The following is a 17,572-nucleotide window of genomic DNA, read 5'->3' on the forward strand; positions in this document are numbered from 1 at the left end:
TTTATCTGTTTTATAGGCATGAATCCACTTATCTTACTCTTATTTTAAGGATTCCCTGGCCACACATCACTCATTTCTCCTAATGTAACTCTTCCTATAGTTTCTGTACATGGTACAAGAAAGGATATATTTACTTTCCATAGCAGAATATCCTTAGTACGGACTTTATTAGTGTAAAAAAGGAGGAAGATGAAAACCAATTATGTTCAAGACTCTTTGAAGTACAATGCATTAAAGCAAGAATTGTGCTATTAAAATGGACTCACTCCTGTATTAACCTAGTGTCTCATTCAGGCTCTGTTTTCAAAGTTGTTTTTTTCCTCTTTGGTGCCCTGACACAGACATTTGAGATATACAGAACAGCTATATGAACTTTATGAAATGTCAGTAATTGCTGTGCATGCACATAAACTCATTATTTTAAACAAAAAAACCTTCTTAGTTTTCACACACACACATACAAAATAGGTAAAGAGATTAGCTCACATTAAGGTCCAGTGGCTTGCAAAATTAAAACTGTTGGAGCAGAAAAAAATCCCTGATCAGATATTTTAAAATCTGAATGATAAGATCAACAATGGCCTACCAACAAATTTCAGAGGTTTGGAATAAATCATGTTGTATCCCAAGTTTCTTAATGTTAAACAGAAAGTTTTAGAACTCAGTTCTAATCCCAGGGTCGTGGGTTCGTGCCCCACGTTGGGCGCCAAAAAGACTGTGGTGGGTTGACCCTGGCTGGAGGCCAGGTGCCCACCAGAGCCGCTCTCTCACTCCCCTCATTCACTAAACAGGGGAGAAAAGGCATAACGAAATGCTTGCAGGTCGAGATAAGGACAGGGAGAGATCACTCACTAATTATCGTCACGAGCAAAACAGACCAAACTCAGAGAGGGAATTCATCTAATTTATTACTAGGCAAAACCGAGTAGAGGAATGAGAAAATAAAATCAAATCTTAAAACACTTCCCCCCACCCCTCCCATCTTCCCGGGCTCAACTTCACTCCCGGCTTCAACCTTCCCCCCCTCAGCGGCACAGGGGGACGGGGAGTGGGGGTTACGGTCAGTTCATCTCACGGTGTTTCTGCCGCTTCTTCATCCTCAGGGGGAGGACTCCTCTCATCGTTCCCCTGCTCCAGCATGGAGTCCCTCTCACGGGGTGCAGACCTTCAGGAGCAAACTGCTCCAGCGTGGGGTCCCCCACGGGGTCACAAGTCCTGCCAGCAAACCTGCCCTGGCGTGGGCTCCCCTCTTCACGGGTCCACCGGTCCGGCCTGGAACTTGCTCCAGCGTGGGCTTCCCACAGGCCGCAGCCTCCTTCAGGTGTCTCCACCTGCTCCAGCGTGGGGTCCTCCACGGGCTGCAGGTGAAATCGCTACACCCCCTCATCCTTCCTCCATGGGCTGCAGGGGGACAGCCTGCTTCACCATGGCCTTCACCACGGGCTGCAGGGGGATCTCTGCTCCGGCGCCTGGAGCTCCTCCTCCCCCTCCATCTGCACTGACCTTGGTGTCTGCAGAGTTTCTTACATCTTCTCACTCCTCTCTCCGGCTGCAAAAGCTCTCTCCCTCTAAGTGTTTTTCTACTTCTTAAATATGTTATCACAGAGGCGCTGATTGGCTTGGCCTTGGCCAGCGGCGGGCCCGTCTTAGAGCCGGCTGGCATTGGCTCTGTCAGACACAGGGGGAGCTTCTAGCAGCTTCTCACAGAAGCCACCCCTGTAGCCCCCCCGCTACCAAAACCCTGCCACGCAAACCCAACACAGTATCAAAGTAAATAACTAGCAACAGTACAGGAAACAATTTATTTAACTACATTATTGTGTTCATTAAATTAAGGCTCCTTGAGGTTTTCCTAAAAACTGGACTATCTCCAAAAGTTTTCCACCATTACCATTGTTTCGACATAATACACTAAATGCATGCACATGTACACGTATACCAACACTTACACTATAAATGTCTATATTGCTACTTTTCAGGAATGAGCATGGAGGGTGCAGAGAAAGAACGGAGCAAAAGTGCCTCCACTGAAAGCGTTGTGGAAAGCAAATTACTGTGAATGGAAAAATATGAGGTTTTTAAGTACAAGAAATTCATTTGCAGCCTCAGAATTAAGAAAGTTTCAATTTGTTTTGCAGTCTGCTTGTTCTTATAAATAGGACCTCCAATTATCTTACTTCATCCAAATAACTCTCTGGATTACTAGGCTGATGGTGATATCCTTTAGCAGAATCCTGGTTTTCATTGTCATTTTCATTCAGGCTTTCTTGTGATATTAGTCATACCATTTTTAAACAAATTCTGCTTGTTATTTGTTTTCATGTGGTTAGTTGCTACTAAAGAGTAAAATTAAGATCATATAAGAAGAGGTAGCACTGTAGGTAAAGTGGCTGATGCTGTTGTGTGTAGAAGAGAGAAGCATCCTGAAAAAATGCTAGTGACCAAAGAGATGGAAATTCTTCCCATGGGAAAGTTTTCTTTGTTTTTATGATACAGATTTTTATTACCCACCAATAAATGCCAAATTTTTAAAGAAATAATCAGATCATGCCAAGTACATTATGATCTTGAATAAAACATACTAAGTTGATGTTGGAGATGACAATGCTCTGATACAGAGATAGTCCCAGATAACTAAGTTGCAAAACGTTACAGAGTGTTCTAAAAACTCAGCAGCATATAACTTAAATTTTAAGCAGAAGCATTACTTGTTATTACAACAAATGACTGAATACAAACTTAGCAAAATACAAGTTTATCTAGTCATATTGTGGGTAAGATGCCAAAACCAAGTTTACTGTCTCTATTATTTTTGTCCTCAGCTGCTTGGAAATACAGTTGGCAAAACAAAGCTGTCTGAAATCAAAGAGTACACAGACTTTCAAGTATTCAAATGCTATTCATCCTCCAGCTCATCTGTGACAAACTTTGGATTTATGTGTGCGTAAGGAGGAATAACTTGTTGGTTTGTTTTTTTTTTTTTTATTTTCAGGGTTTGCTTGAGGGTGGGTTTTTTTTGTTTTGTTTTGTTTTTTTTTCAATTTACAGCCGCAAAATGATATTTTCACATTTAGAAACTGCATTTTTGAAACTCTTTAGCTTTGGTCTTACCCTTTAAATAAAGACTATACATGACTGATCTATACTTTGTAAAAGAAATAACTCAAGTTTCAGATAGATTCCAGCCAACTTTTTAAAAATGCCTATTTATGAGGAGGATAATTCAAATTGCCTTTAAAGTGTCTGGTTTACATGAAATATTCTGGAACATACATTAACCTTTGAGATGTTTTAGAATGTCGGCCAGAATCACGTCACCTTTAACAATAGCAGTAGGGTTTTTTTCTGAACGCCATTACTTTCTCACAGCCCAAACACTACAACAATATTTTTTTTCTGAATTGTGTCAAGTTATCTGCTTTGAAGCTTTATTTGGTATCTGTTTAGATATCTAATCTCTGTGTTGGATGAACTGTGTGCTCTGTATGAGCTGGAACAAAGCTGCTCAGGAAACCAACAAAAAGCTGTCATGCTAACCTGTCAGTTAGCTAACCTTTGCTGAGGAATCGCTCAAAGTATTATTTGTTATAAACACTGCTTGTATGGGTCACACTGCTTGTTTGGTCCAGATGCCTTGAGTAATCTCAATGACCTGAGAAAGTCCTTGCAATAAAGTAACTATAACAAGTGCTGCTGCTACCCCGCAGTTCCTGTTTTCCAAAAGGTAGGCTATCACTTGCGCGCTAACTATGTAAAGTTAATTTGACAAGACATCAGAAAAAGGGGAAACAAGTTTTCACTGAGTTGTGGAGATTTTTAGTCACCCTGGGATGTGAATCTTACGTCTTCTACATGCACAAAATAATTCTACCGCACCACCTTCAATTCTCTTTCATGCCTCCTATAAGTTCCTCTTCTGTTGCTGCAATGCCTACAGTCACCTCCCATACACTTGAACTTGTGTCTGGGCAAGTGGCCACAGAGGGCTCACTGACTCCAGGCTGCACGCGTGCCAGCAGGCCATCTGCACGCACCAGTTAGGTCAGCAGGTTTATGGCTACCTATGGAGACCATTCGTAGCCCACCTGCTAATTCTTGAAAGACTTGTTCCAATTAATTATCTTTGACTCTTCTATTACTCTATCAAGCTTGGCTAAAATTGACAAGACTTTTGTCAATGGCCGGGAGCTGACCAGGACTGATGAATGAGTAGACCTTTATTCATCCACAAAACCCTTTTTTTCTTTAGGAAACCAGCACAAGCAGCTGGGAATTGCAAAGTGTGTCAGGCAGAGGTGCATGTTGGGGTATCTTTACCAACCCTCGTAGTTTACTTTGTCTCACCTGGCAGACCAAATTTTTTTCTCTTTAAATTTTTTTTGTTCTGGCTTGTGCTTTAATAAAAGTATCCTTTAGAGATTCCAAAGCCTTTTTGTGGTTTTGGTGCACCCACTTTAAAGAAAAATTGTAGGCCAGTTCATTTGAATGCTCTAGCTGAGCTGGGTTGATACAGCATATCAAAAAAATCTTCTTGCTATGAAGTTTTGAGATCATGGCAAGAGCAAATTAAAATGTTCCACATAATTTAAATAAAAGACAGCCTTTGAGGAAACTGCTAACCCAACTTTCTATTTTTATTTTGATTACAGAAGAAAAAGATCTTCTGCATTTATACTATCTTGGTCTAGATCTGTTTGACTATTTCCCTCAACCCCTCCTCTCTTAATACCCTTTAGTTACTTTTGACCGAATCTCACAGCAGAGTGTAGGTTTCACGGATCTGTGGAAAAGTGTAATGTAGATTGCAAAGTTGAAGAGAGAGACCCTGTTAGTGACCCAGCTGAAGAAAAGATTTCAACCACTGCTCAACCATCATTAGACATCAGAGAATCTATATGCAACAGATATGCTTTCTGTGAGCAGGAAAGGTTTGCTGGAAACACAGCATCTGTGATAGGAGAAGGTATTAGCTGCGACACCCAAATTCATAGTAAACTGGACTTGTTTAGCTCTGGTACTTGCAAACCTATGTATGAGAGCATTATTGAATCTGTTCTACGTGAGAGTGTGCATGTGTATGACCCTTCAGCTAGATGAAAGCGAGCCTTGTTTTGTCCTAAACCTATAGTATCAAAAATGCACTGGGCACTGTCTATATGGCTAAAGACAGGTTTTGCTTTGCAGAGCTAGCAGTCCTGTGGCTACAACACTGTTACAAGTAAATGTGGATTTGACTGCAAATTTTTTTTTAAAAGGTATATTTCAAATGGTTCGCTAGAGATCTTATATTGCATTTCCTCTACTATTCTTGCCAACTCCACAGCAACTATGCAACTTTATATAGCAAGATTTACTGTCTTTCAGGTCAGATTACTGAATGTTCCTGGTTCCACAAAATATTGTGCCTACAACTGCACTGTGGAAAAGAAGGCTAAAAGGCTGAGAGGAGCTTCTATCTCTGTTATATTCCCCTCTATTTTAAAAATGCACAGGTAAGTAGTATCACATAATCCTTAGCCACTGCTGCTGTTTAACAGAAAGTTTCTCCATTTTATGTCTGGCAATGGGCATGTGAGTTGGGTAGTCATGAAGAAAACTGGCGGCACCATCCTAGGATGCTTTGTAACATGAGCGTTTCTTGGAGACTTTGTTAGGGTCATTGTGTTACTTTGCTTATTTGCCAGTAATATGCATTTGATTTACTCTATGGTGACTATTACTCACTGCATTCAATTTTCCTTTGGAGGAAAAAAACTGTCATCCTATTCACCTCTTTTTTACTTTTGACATCTGTAAAGTACTTAGAGAGTCTGAGCTGCCATGTGCTGTTGAAATAACAGATCAATTAATTTAAGGATTTTAAGTATATCCCTTTTTTTTTTTTTTTTTACACCACCTCAAAAATAATGTAGTGCTTCAATAACTTAATTAACTAAATCTCAAACTTCTCAAATGCATGTCATCTGGACCAGAAGAACTGAAAATCCATCAGTCTTTTCAATACCTGTACTTCCTTCCCATAAAGGTTCTCCTGGTTTAGGACTCTGGCCCAACCATATTCGTTGGTTACATGAAATGGAATTAGAGAATGATCCAAGTATTATCTGTGAATATTTTAGATTGCTTCTTTTTTGATGAAAATCAACTTGAGAAGCAAACTTTGCTGAAAAAAATGTCTAAAATTACTAGTTTGCAAATGAAAAACATTCTATACAAACTACTACGTATTCTAACAATACATCAGCTCCACTGTGCCCATTACACTTTCTGCAGTGCAAAACTGCTCAAGGTGGGGAATGTGTATTAGGGTTTGTAACATATGGCTACTCAGTTCCTTCAGTGTATTTTAGACAAGCAAGACATAAGCATTCGGCATGGAAAGCCTTCAGTTTGAGAAACACAGCTGATGATAATGGAAACAGCAATGGGGCGACCCAATGCTATTGAGCTTTGCAGTAATGAATGTTCCCCTCTGCATTGGCGGATCCTCTCAGACAGCTGAGAAGGGTTTGGGAGCCCTTTGAATGACCACTTCTCCGAGAGCTTAGCAAGATCTGCAATATCGCAATGTAATTCAGCATACTCTAATAACCATATCTGAGCCCTCTAGAGCTTTATGTTTAAGAACAGATTTCTACAAAAATACCAATCTGAAAGTACATATTTTTCAGTGGTGCGAGGACTGTAAAAAATTATTTTTGTAATGAGGTAGCATTTTCTTTCCCCATGTGGAACACTGGTGGAAATCATGATAAATAAATACAATGTCAGGTTAGAAAAAATGTTGTAGTTTCATGTTGTTGGTTTGCAAATTGAATTTTTACATAGAATTTACACTAAATGGAACCTCATTATACAGTGATGAGGTCCAGTATGATCCAAATCATTAAAATCACTGTACTGCTTAATGATTCACTAAGTGGTACTGCAGTGCCATAAATTTAGCACTAGTTTCATGATTCAAAACACCAGACTGAGACACCAGCAAATCGTATGTGGATCATTAAATTTACAATGAATGTCAGAGATGAAATAAGGGGGAAAAAACACTTTGAGAGATAGGGATAATATGTGCTCTAAGGTGACATCCATCAAGATAAATGATCTTATACCACTTGTGCTTGGATAATAATGGGGGGTTGTTTTTTTGTTATTCTTCATTTCATAATTTCTAAAGGGGTTGGAAGTCTAAGCCCTTTAAGAATTAAAGTAGCTGTCATTTTCTGAGTACCTTGTGATATATTTTATTTGTATTTATACAATATACATATGCTGCTACATTCTTCTCTGACCCCATTGGGCCAGATTCTCCCCTTAGCAGGATCAGAGTATGTCAGCTCTGTAAATTTTGCAGTTGTGGATTACAATAGTGTAAATAGTACATTATTAGTATTATCAGCACCCCAGAAATTAAATATTTTTTCTTTTTGTTGTTGCCAGAACTTTCTGTTATAATAAAAGGTCAGATAAAGAAGTTCTTAAGCAATAATAGTATTAGAGTTACTCTTTTCTATTTCATTTGTACACACATTCTACCCTACATATGTAAATATAAAAAGTGTTATCCAAAGGAGCAATATTGTCTTATTCAAGGTACAAGCATGGAATAGAATTCTTCAGTCTTTAGTTCTTAGCAGACTGAATATTTCATTCTTGCTTTGATTGAATATTTCATTGTTTTAACTCTCCTCCAGTAGTGATTGCCTATCATGAATCAGACATCATCAAAACAGTAGATACCTTGTTAGCTGCATTTTTCAGAACCAATATATCCTAAGTGAGGTTTGAGGAGTAGTGCATAGATTTCAAAATAAAAATTATGCATGGATTTTCAGAAAAAAAAAAGTCAACCACATCAGTGTGACTGAATAACAGAATTTACAGTTTTATCCAGAAAAATGTAAGTTGGATAGAATGAAAGATGTATTCTTGAATGTATTTTACTATCTAAGAGATCTAATGATACTATATGGTGAAGTAAGAATTCTGAAATTGCTTATCTAGATGGGAGAAAGTATACAGAGATTTTCCAAATTTCATTCCACTGCCTTATTCAAAATTCCATCTTATTTCATTGCAATGAGATGCCAAATGCAGCAAAAGGTAGGACATAAATACTGCGAAAAACAGCACTTCACCAACAAAACCAGAAAAAGTAAAAAGTACAGAATATAAAAATATATTAAAATAATTATTATTTGACAAAATATATTCATTTTTTTAATGTCAACCTAATTAATATAAAGCATGTGAAAGATATATGGGACTTGTTTCTTCCTATTCTTTCTTTGTGAAAGAAAATAAAATTAAGCTATTTGCCATACACCCAGAAATCTAGAAAATAAATGTTCTTTTAGAGAAACTTGGCTATGGAGTGACTGTGACCTTGAACCCACTTACAATCTAAATTGCTATTATGTGCAGTTAGTAAAAAGAACAGTTAGGAAAATATAGGAAAAGTCCACAGTATCAGCCTCTGCCTCTTTTTGTGTCTCAGTAACATGACTCCTGGTACATGCTTCCGTCCACCACTTTTGCTGCTCTAGCTTCGTGAGCAAACTGTTTCTCTGGTGCCTGCCCCGACCATCTCTTTTTTAGGTTTCTGCTATTCTTGCTGACTCCTGTGCTCCTTTTTTAACCCTGCTCCATTGAATTTTCATCAATCGACAGGGCAGATATATCAAATTCAGTCCACACTTTGCATGACAGAAACAGTGGTTCATGTTATAACAATAAGATAAGTTTAGGCTGCAGATAATAATTCCTTTTGGATCAAGTATGAAAGTGGAGAAGAAGGAAAGTTTTTGGGTTCGTATACCCTTCTTTTGCACATGCGAGAGCTTAAGCAGTGGAAAATAGTTCAAGGGCTAAGCAGGTCTTGAATTAGTTTGAAATAATATATTTTACACACCCATTTTAAATCACTGACAGCCATAGGATTTTACTAAAAGACTCTGTTTACAAATATAGTATCTGTTGTAAGGAGGTTGCAGGCTGTTTGCACTGTGAATTTGTATTTAAAAACAATTTATGTCAGCCAACCTGGATTTTTTTTTTTTTCTTCTCTACACTAGTCTGGTAAAAGTGGAAAGTGAGATGAAAGGAAAATGAATTAATTTACTTTCAGACACAGGAAATGCTACTAAATTTGGATACGTGAAAATATTGAACTTTCACTGGGGAAAAAAATAAATGATTTGAGGCCCTAGTGATCACACAGAGGATCCAGACAATTTGACAGGTATGAATTTATCTCACTTGTGAATGAATAACCTTTGGTAACTCACTTGAGACTTAAATATTCTGAACACATTTTCTCTGGAACACTTCAAAAGACACAGTTTATTTCTGTCTCTACCAAACAGCCCCTTTGGTTACTTTCAGTTTACTGAGTTTTTTTGCTTTGCAAGTTTGGAAAATTAACATAATAAAAGCCTACCAGTGAGTTTAGTCACGTAGGAATGAAACTAGATTAACTCTTTGATTATTCTAAAGTCTACACAATCTTTTTTTTGTATCAGCTGAGAGAGGCTTCATTGATCTCCTCTAAATCTTGCTTCAGCTGTACATGGAAATACACCTTGCTTTGAAAATACTGGCATACATTTTCAAAGCAGTGCTTCAATATGTGAGTGACTTCAATGTAAGCCACGTTTTGCGCAGCTGAAAGGGTGGCAATCGGTTATCGCTCAGAGGGATGAAACTACTGCCTGGGGACTTGCCTTAAGGAGCACCAAGGTGCACCTCCAAGAGATGCTGCATACCCTCAAAGGAAGCAGAGAGCTGAGGATATAAATGAGAGTGGAGGGCAGGGAGTGCACCCCAGGTGATGCTCAGGGCTGTGCATGACTGGGTTATAAATGTGCTTTGTAGGCGAGTGAAGTCCATTAAACTTGTAGATGAAGGTTACTTTGCTAATGGATTATCTCCATTCACTAGCAACTGACTACCAGTTGGCAACTGTGACGCTTACAGAAGGATTCAGTTTCTCACCTCGAACATGATCTTTGAAATTTAATGATAAAAATACATAAAAGAACTAGGAAATTAAAGCTTGAAGAGATAAACAAAAAGGGAAAATGAATATGAAAGTTACCAGTGTTTTAAACTTTGATTTGTGCTTATCAAGGTTAAATGTTGCTGTGCTTATGCTAAACTTCTGATGCAATCCACATTTCTAAATAGTCTTGTGTAATATGTGAAAAAAAATAATGATTCCAAAGTTTTTGGAAGGTTGAAAGAGTTATTCAAAATATTTTATTGCTTCATAATCTTCTGCTGACCAGGCATATGGAACTGAGAAATCACAAGGTCACAGAATACTGAGGTTGGAAGGTCTGGAAATTATCTAGTCCAACTCCCTGCTCTCGGCAGGGTCAACTGAAGGAGGTTGCTCAGGGCTGTGTCCAGTCACGTTTTCAATATCTCTGAGGATGGAGACTCCACAGACTCTCTGGGCAACCTGCTCCAGTGTTTGACCTCCCCCACAGTAAAAAAGTTTTTTTCTTATGTTTGAGTGGAATTTCCTGCATTTCAGTTCATGCCATTTGCCTCTTGTCCTTTCACTGGATACCACTGGGAAGAGTCTGACTCCATCTTCTTTACTCACCTCCATCAGGTATTTGTTACACACATCGATCAGATCCCCCTGAGCCTTCTCTTCACCAGGCTGAACAGTCTCAGCTCTCTCAGCCTCTCCTTGTATGTCAAATATGCCATAGATGTGACGATATCTGACAATAGGACCCCAAGTATTCCTGTGTTTAAAGAAAAAGGGAAAATCTGAAAATTCCCAGGTAAACTGAAGATCATTTTAAAGATTTTTGGGAAAGTATGTGATAGAAATAACAAATGTTCTAAGACTGATAATAAACTGAATCAAAATTAGCCCTTTCAAAACTCAGAAATAATTTGATTTTGGCCTCTGCTAGAGATGGCCAGATTGGTCTCAATAAAGATTTAGAGGAGTAGTCCTAAATTATTAAAAAAAAAAAAAAAAAAAAAAAAAGCAACTTGTCTTTCAGCTGTAGAAGCCTCCCAAGCATTCCCAAGTGAAATTGACATCACATGCTCCCATCTCTACAACCTCCTTTTCTTGTCCTCTTCGCCTTTGTGGTCTGTCCTGCATCCTCACGTAACAGCACCAGACCTGCTATAGGCTCAGTTTCCTCAAAGGGTACAGGAGAACCAGTCTGGGAGCAGTGAGTTACTGCTGCACAGAGGAGCAAGTCACACTGGACCGCTTGCTTTGTGGTCATGGTTTGTGTACAGGTCATTTGTTACCCCAGCACATATGCCACATACGATGTTTTGAGGTTATTTTCTCTGTAAAGAAGAACAAGCTACTTTGCATATGTCAGGGGGCAAGACTTAGATGACCAGCAGACACATTAGAGTTGCTGCTGTGTGGTAACTCAGTAAAGCAGTATAAGGTGGGACAGACCATGGGACTCTGATAATAGATCCTCCCAAATTCTGTATCTGATTGTACTCAAGTCTGTCCCTGGCTACAGGGTCTTAAATCTCATGGTTTTCATTTATATAGTGAGTTCATCCTGAACAGCTAACAAGCAAGAATGCTTCCCTATACTTCTGATTCCTGGGACCACAGGATCATCATTTGTTCCCAGAGTTAGAAAAACAGCCCAGGGCTGATGCTTAGCTTTGGATTCTAAAAATCTAAATTTAAGTTTCTAAATGCAAGCACCAAAATGAGAGTTAGGTATCTAAGCTTCCATCTAGTCAATACAATTAATAGATTCTGGCGAGCTCTTAAAATCACCCCAAAGTAGCTAATGACATTTAGTTGGGTGTACAGCCCTCTTGCTTGTATTGACTAACATTCAGCTGACTGTAATGGGAACTTAGACAGTTTACATATAGGCACTGACCTGTAGACACTTAAATTAGGTTTTGCAGCCTGCACTGAATACCTCTTGGGGATGTTGATCCACCATGTTTGTTGTTGCCTACTTCACACTTTGCACCAGCCTTGTAGGTTTCTTCCCATATAGTATGACCCACTTAGAGAGTATATACATGTTTTCCCCTCTTTCTCTCTCCAAAATTCCTCCTTTTTCTGCATCTGAAGAGATCTATTCTGCAGATCCGAATGAAGTACACTGATGGCAGTTATTTTTTATATACTTATAAGACTAAGTGTAACAATTTATTCATTGTAATGGTGTCCTGATTGGGCAGCAATGGCCCAAGCAGAGAGGTTTTACTTCTGTGAGTGATACGCATCAGTGCTGATGCTCCTGTTGTCACCTGAGTAATACATCTGCTACAGGTCTGACCTTCTTCTGAAACCACATTAATGAGACAAGTATGAGCTAGGTGACTGATAACAGCTGATCCACGTGCTTCCTAGATATGATGTTCTCTCTGCTTCATCTTTTCTTCTGTAAGTACTAAAGCTAAAAAGAAAACATGTCACTCATCTAAGAAGCATTATAAGCTTTCCTCGAAAACAATAGTGTAATTTAAACAGGTTAAATCAACAACAGAAATATATATCTTCAACCATCATTATGACACTTTTTTTTTTTTAATTTGGGGTGCATTGTAAAGTAGTCAGATAGCATACAATATCTTGACTAGTACAAAAAATGACATATCAATCACTTTTATTGTGCTCTATCTTCATATGACATTTCAGCTCTTTGTTTAGATAAGAATCACTGTACACAACTCTGTAGAGCATTGTTTCTTTAGTCTACCCATGTCTAAAGCATTGTTATATTTAATAGAAGGATTTCTACTTACAATATAATTACATTGTATATATGTAATTAGACTAACACTGCATTAGGCATTGATTGACAGGACAAAATGGGATGAAATGTAACATGAATAGACTTCATGGTAAATATCAATGTTTGGTTTGGAGCTGTAAAAAGATTTTAAAAACTACCTTAGTTAAAAATGGTAATTGTGAATTACAGTAATTACAGTATTACACTACAACTGGTTCACTAGCTGGACTGTATTCACAGCATGAAACCAGTGTATCAAGATATGGAATAATTTAGCTTTCACGAGATACACTTATTTATTTATACATTAAAGACTTTTCCATATAAACACTCATTCTCCAAACGCAACACACAATTTAGAAATTATATCCTACAGAAATATATATAAAAGCATTGAAAAGGGGAACTCCTGTGAACCCTTTTAATGTCAAATGAATGTCTTTTAGTTACTTTCTGCTAAACCCTCACAGTTCCATGAGCAGCCAGTTTAAAAAAGCCTAGAAGAGTAGATGGTTGAAAATAACAGTCTAATCAAGAGAGGAGAAAGGTCCCAGAGCAAAGTAAATCTCAAGGTATATCTGCATTTGCACTTTTAATTAAAGCAATTATAAACTTTTCCTAGAACACAAGTTTGTTCCTTGCCCTGCTAAAGTCTGGTCTGTAGCTTAGCATTGAATCTGTTACGATTATTCTATTAATTAGAAATGTTAGCTGATAACATAGTCACAGTTTAAAAAAAAATAAAACCAGATGAACTCCCATGAGCAAATGCTGCTGTTGTTAATGGGACAGCAGTGTAAGTGCCAACACTTGGGTTTAGATTTGCCATGGTGATCTCAGAGAGTGAGGGACGAGGGATCTCACACAGTATTTGCAGTTTTATGGTTCCAAGTGACCACTGCAGACTTTGTTCTGGTCATTTTATAGCTAGTGCAGCCAACGTTCATGTGTTCTCTCAGATATGTTACTTAATAAGTAGGCCCACCAAATTCTGCCTTTTGGGGTCATTATAAATAGTGTCATATACCATTATTTAACCTGGAAGTGACAAAGCCCTGGGTTACTACAGGAAGGCATTAGTCCTAAAGAACTAAGATGTGAACAACTTAAGTGAAAATGTTGGGTAAAAAGGACCTCTTTTGGCTGAAAGTGATACTGAATAATCCTTGAAGTAGCTGGGAATCTAATGACATGCCTTGTCTTGATAGCCGCCTTCTCTACAAGGAGTGACCATAGGTGATTAATTCTTTATTACTTTTACTTTCCTTAAATATTGCTCTTAATTTCTGTGACCTCTTTCCCATGTGGCCCTCAATGCACCCATTGCTCTGCTTTTGTTTAACTGGACTTGTAAATTAAAAAAAAAGAAAAAAGAAAGTAAGGAGCTAGATGTTGTCAATATCTTGGATATGCCATAGCATGAGCTTTCCTGGTGGTTCCCTATGTTGGCATTGAATGAAGGAAACTGGTGCAGGTGATATGGTAACTGCATGTGTGCCCGGAGCACAGAGGCTTCAGTGCTGTCCTCATTTACCCTTCAGAAAACAGAGACCTGGTTGAAGCTTTGCAGAGACATAAATCCGATGTTTCAGCAGAAAAGGCAACTGACCAAAATGACACAGCATTGCCTGAAGCTTATCTAGTAAGGAACAGATATTTGGATAACATAATATCTGGCATTATAAATCATAAATTGATTGAGTGACTTGTGGAATACAGCTATCAGTGGAGTTAGTCACTCATAAGGCTCCTCATTGACTTTCCTGAATTAAAGAAATGTGCCAAAGTAATCAGAGACATAGAATGGTCTTTGACCAAATATGTACATCTACATTGTCCACATGTGAATTAATTGTCTAGATGCTCCTATACACTGTTGAGTGCTATGTATTTTCAGGATGTGATTGAACGCATCCAAAATAGACATTTAAAATAAGTAATTGCATCCCAGAAGTGCCTGGTGCTCTTCATTGTCTGCAATTAGAATCTAGTCTAAAGTTTCTTTGAGTGGAGTGATATTATCTTGTTTGACACTGAGAGGGCATTGACAAAAATCTCCATACTTCACTGCCCCACGCTTACCTCCTGCCCCTTATCATCTAGAGCAGGCAGATAACTGGACTGCAGGCTACATCTTAATGTTATTTTTAGGATAATAATGTCACAGGCAGGAACTCAAGCAGATGAGAACAATTCATATATTGTTATGGATTTTTCCTCTACTTTGGCTATCTGTTTTCTCATCTCTGATCTCTGCTGCAAGAAATGTTTTTTTTTTTTTTCTTTGCATTTAGATATGTACTCCTATCTGCATGTGATAATTTTAAACAAATTTCTTGAAATCATCTGTTCAATTTTTTGCAAAGTTTCTTTGATTCAAATAAAGCTTATGTTTCCACTGCTAGGTCAATTTTTTTTTATGTCCCCTCAGGAAATGTTCTTCGCTGTGAAAGGTTTCTGGAACATCAGCAGATCAGAGAACATCCCCAGCTCAAACTCCTCTTAAGTTCCATCATAGGTAGGTACCAGAAGAAAAAGGAACACTGCAGAAAGTGTATCCGAAGTATTTTCCAAGCTACTGAGAACACAACTAGTGGGAATTAATCCATTCTTCTGAATCAATATAAAATGTTCGAAAGTGAGAATACACGGTAATCAGTGGGAGTTGTCAAAACCAGTTTGGGATCATAAGTGAGGAATGTATGAAACTGGTTGCAAACATGAAAGATCAAATGTTTCTCTAAGTTTACTCTTTTTGTGATGCCGCATTTGGAACTAACAATTTTCAATATAATTGTCTCCTAGGAAAGGTGGATACTAAGTAGTACATATGAAACCTGTACATCTAGGAATAAACAAAAAAAAAGTATACTCATGTTGACCTTGTCTTTTAAAGTTAAAGTGTGCCTCATAGGATGCTTTCACTCATGAAACGATATGCTGGCAGATGACCTTGTAAATGTTTATGCATTTCCTTCCATTTTTTTCATTTTAGAGTTGTCCTGATTAAGTGTACTGGAATCACTATATATTAATGTGACAGCTCAAATTATGGGTAGCTTGTAGAATAAAAAAAGATAAATTGGATAAATGGGTTATACTGGGATAGGTAAATTAATTAAGTTTCTAGAGAAAAAACAGAGTCTATCGTACACTTAAATATCTGGAAGGTGATTATTTGTAAATAAATAATGCATAGCAAATACTTTTAATAAATGTAGTTGGCCAGATTTACTATTCTCTCTGCCAGCAAGTATTTTGCAATAATTTCAGCAGAATGTTCCAACCTGACATCTAACCTAAATCTTCACCACTTTGTTCATCCTTCCCCTCCAGTTCTCTGAATTCTTGCATTTGTGAGTTGGTGCCTAATACTAATGGCTGGTATAGGCCTTTTTGTATTCATAGGATAACAGAAATAGAACCTTACTCACAATAATGCCAGAATGCCTCAATCTTGCTTTGGGATGGCTGTCTTGAAGATGAAAGAGAAGCTTAATTTTATCAGCCTTCCAATTCTAATCTTTTCACTTAAGATCTTTAAGTTCTACGGAATTAGACCACTTGTACTTATGATTTTCTGATGTGGACATCTGTCCACCATGGCTGAAACTCCTGCAGAAGCCACTGATGTCAACGAATAACGATTTTTGTTGATAACAGATATGGATGGATTTAAATATATGACCAACAGATGGAAGGTGCATTATTGTTTTAATCTCCTAGCCTACGTGTCCTATTCCAGTTGAAGGTTTTATATTGTGAGGTTCGTCTAGAGTGTGAGACAGTCCTAACAAAATTTGGATTTAAAGATCAATTTTGCCTAATGTGGCAAGATACTAAATAACTACATTGAGGTCTGAGGTAAGAAGAATGTCAGAGTGCCATATGAGGAAGGATCAGCCCCTAACTGGGCCAATTAAGAGATTAGGTACCTAAATAAATCATGTTCCACTTAGTAGAATTGTGTCTTAATGATATATCTTTACTATGAACAGTTAAAATAAAAGATGGCTCTGTTTGCTAAGGTAGCATACAATTCTCACTAAGATTCAGTCATTTCTACACTTGGAATATTCTGATACAAGGACCATGTTCCTGTCATGGCAAATTAGGTCAATATGGTGAAACACAGAGTCATGGGATGATGAAACATTAAAGACTACATTATTAACTGATGTCTTTTTCATTTTATTTTTCTTCAGTGACATTTAACAAATTGAATGTTAAATGCTGAGAGACACAAAAATGCTTTGTTAGATTACTAAAAAACAGGGAGAAAGTGTTCCCTCAGCTGGTGTGTAACGTAGCAATATAAAGCTGAGCTTACTGATAAGTTTTGGAGGTGCTGTTTGAGGGCCCTCATCCCCCAGATATGTTAGAGATTGTTGTTCCAAAGTGCAGCCTACATGATTTATTAAGTTTCTTGTATACTTTTACGGAGTTACTTCAGGAATCTTTAATTTTGCTTTTGCCATATCCCATGAGGACTTTTTAGAATCTCAAGACTCTGCAAAAAGAAATGCAGCCATTCTGAAATCCACATGCTTCAGAAGGTACCTCTCTGTCATCAGCACATATCAACATCTTGAGTGAACAACCATTTTTCCATGTCAAGTATGGTAAGAGAGTTGGTAAGGTTACCTACAGTTAAACATTAACTGAATTCCCTTGCCTACTTGCATGGGTGAATGTCACATTCCAGACATAATGAGAGCAAGAAAAGTTAACATATTTCAACCTTTCTTCTTAGGCGCAAAACAGAAAGGACAAGATAAGTTTCTGCATGTAACAGCAAATATCCATAGGGTGAC

The sequence above is a fragment of the Grus americana genome, chromosome 1 (genome assembly GCF_028858705.1).
Source record: "Grus americana isolate bGruAme1 chromosome 1, bGruAme1.mat, whole genome shotgun sequence".
In the NCBI taxonomy this organism is placed as follows: Eukaryota; Metazoa; Chordata; class Aves; order Gruiformes; family Gruidae; genus Grus; species Grus americana.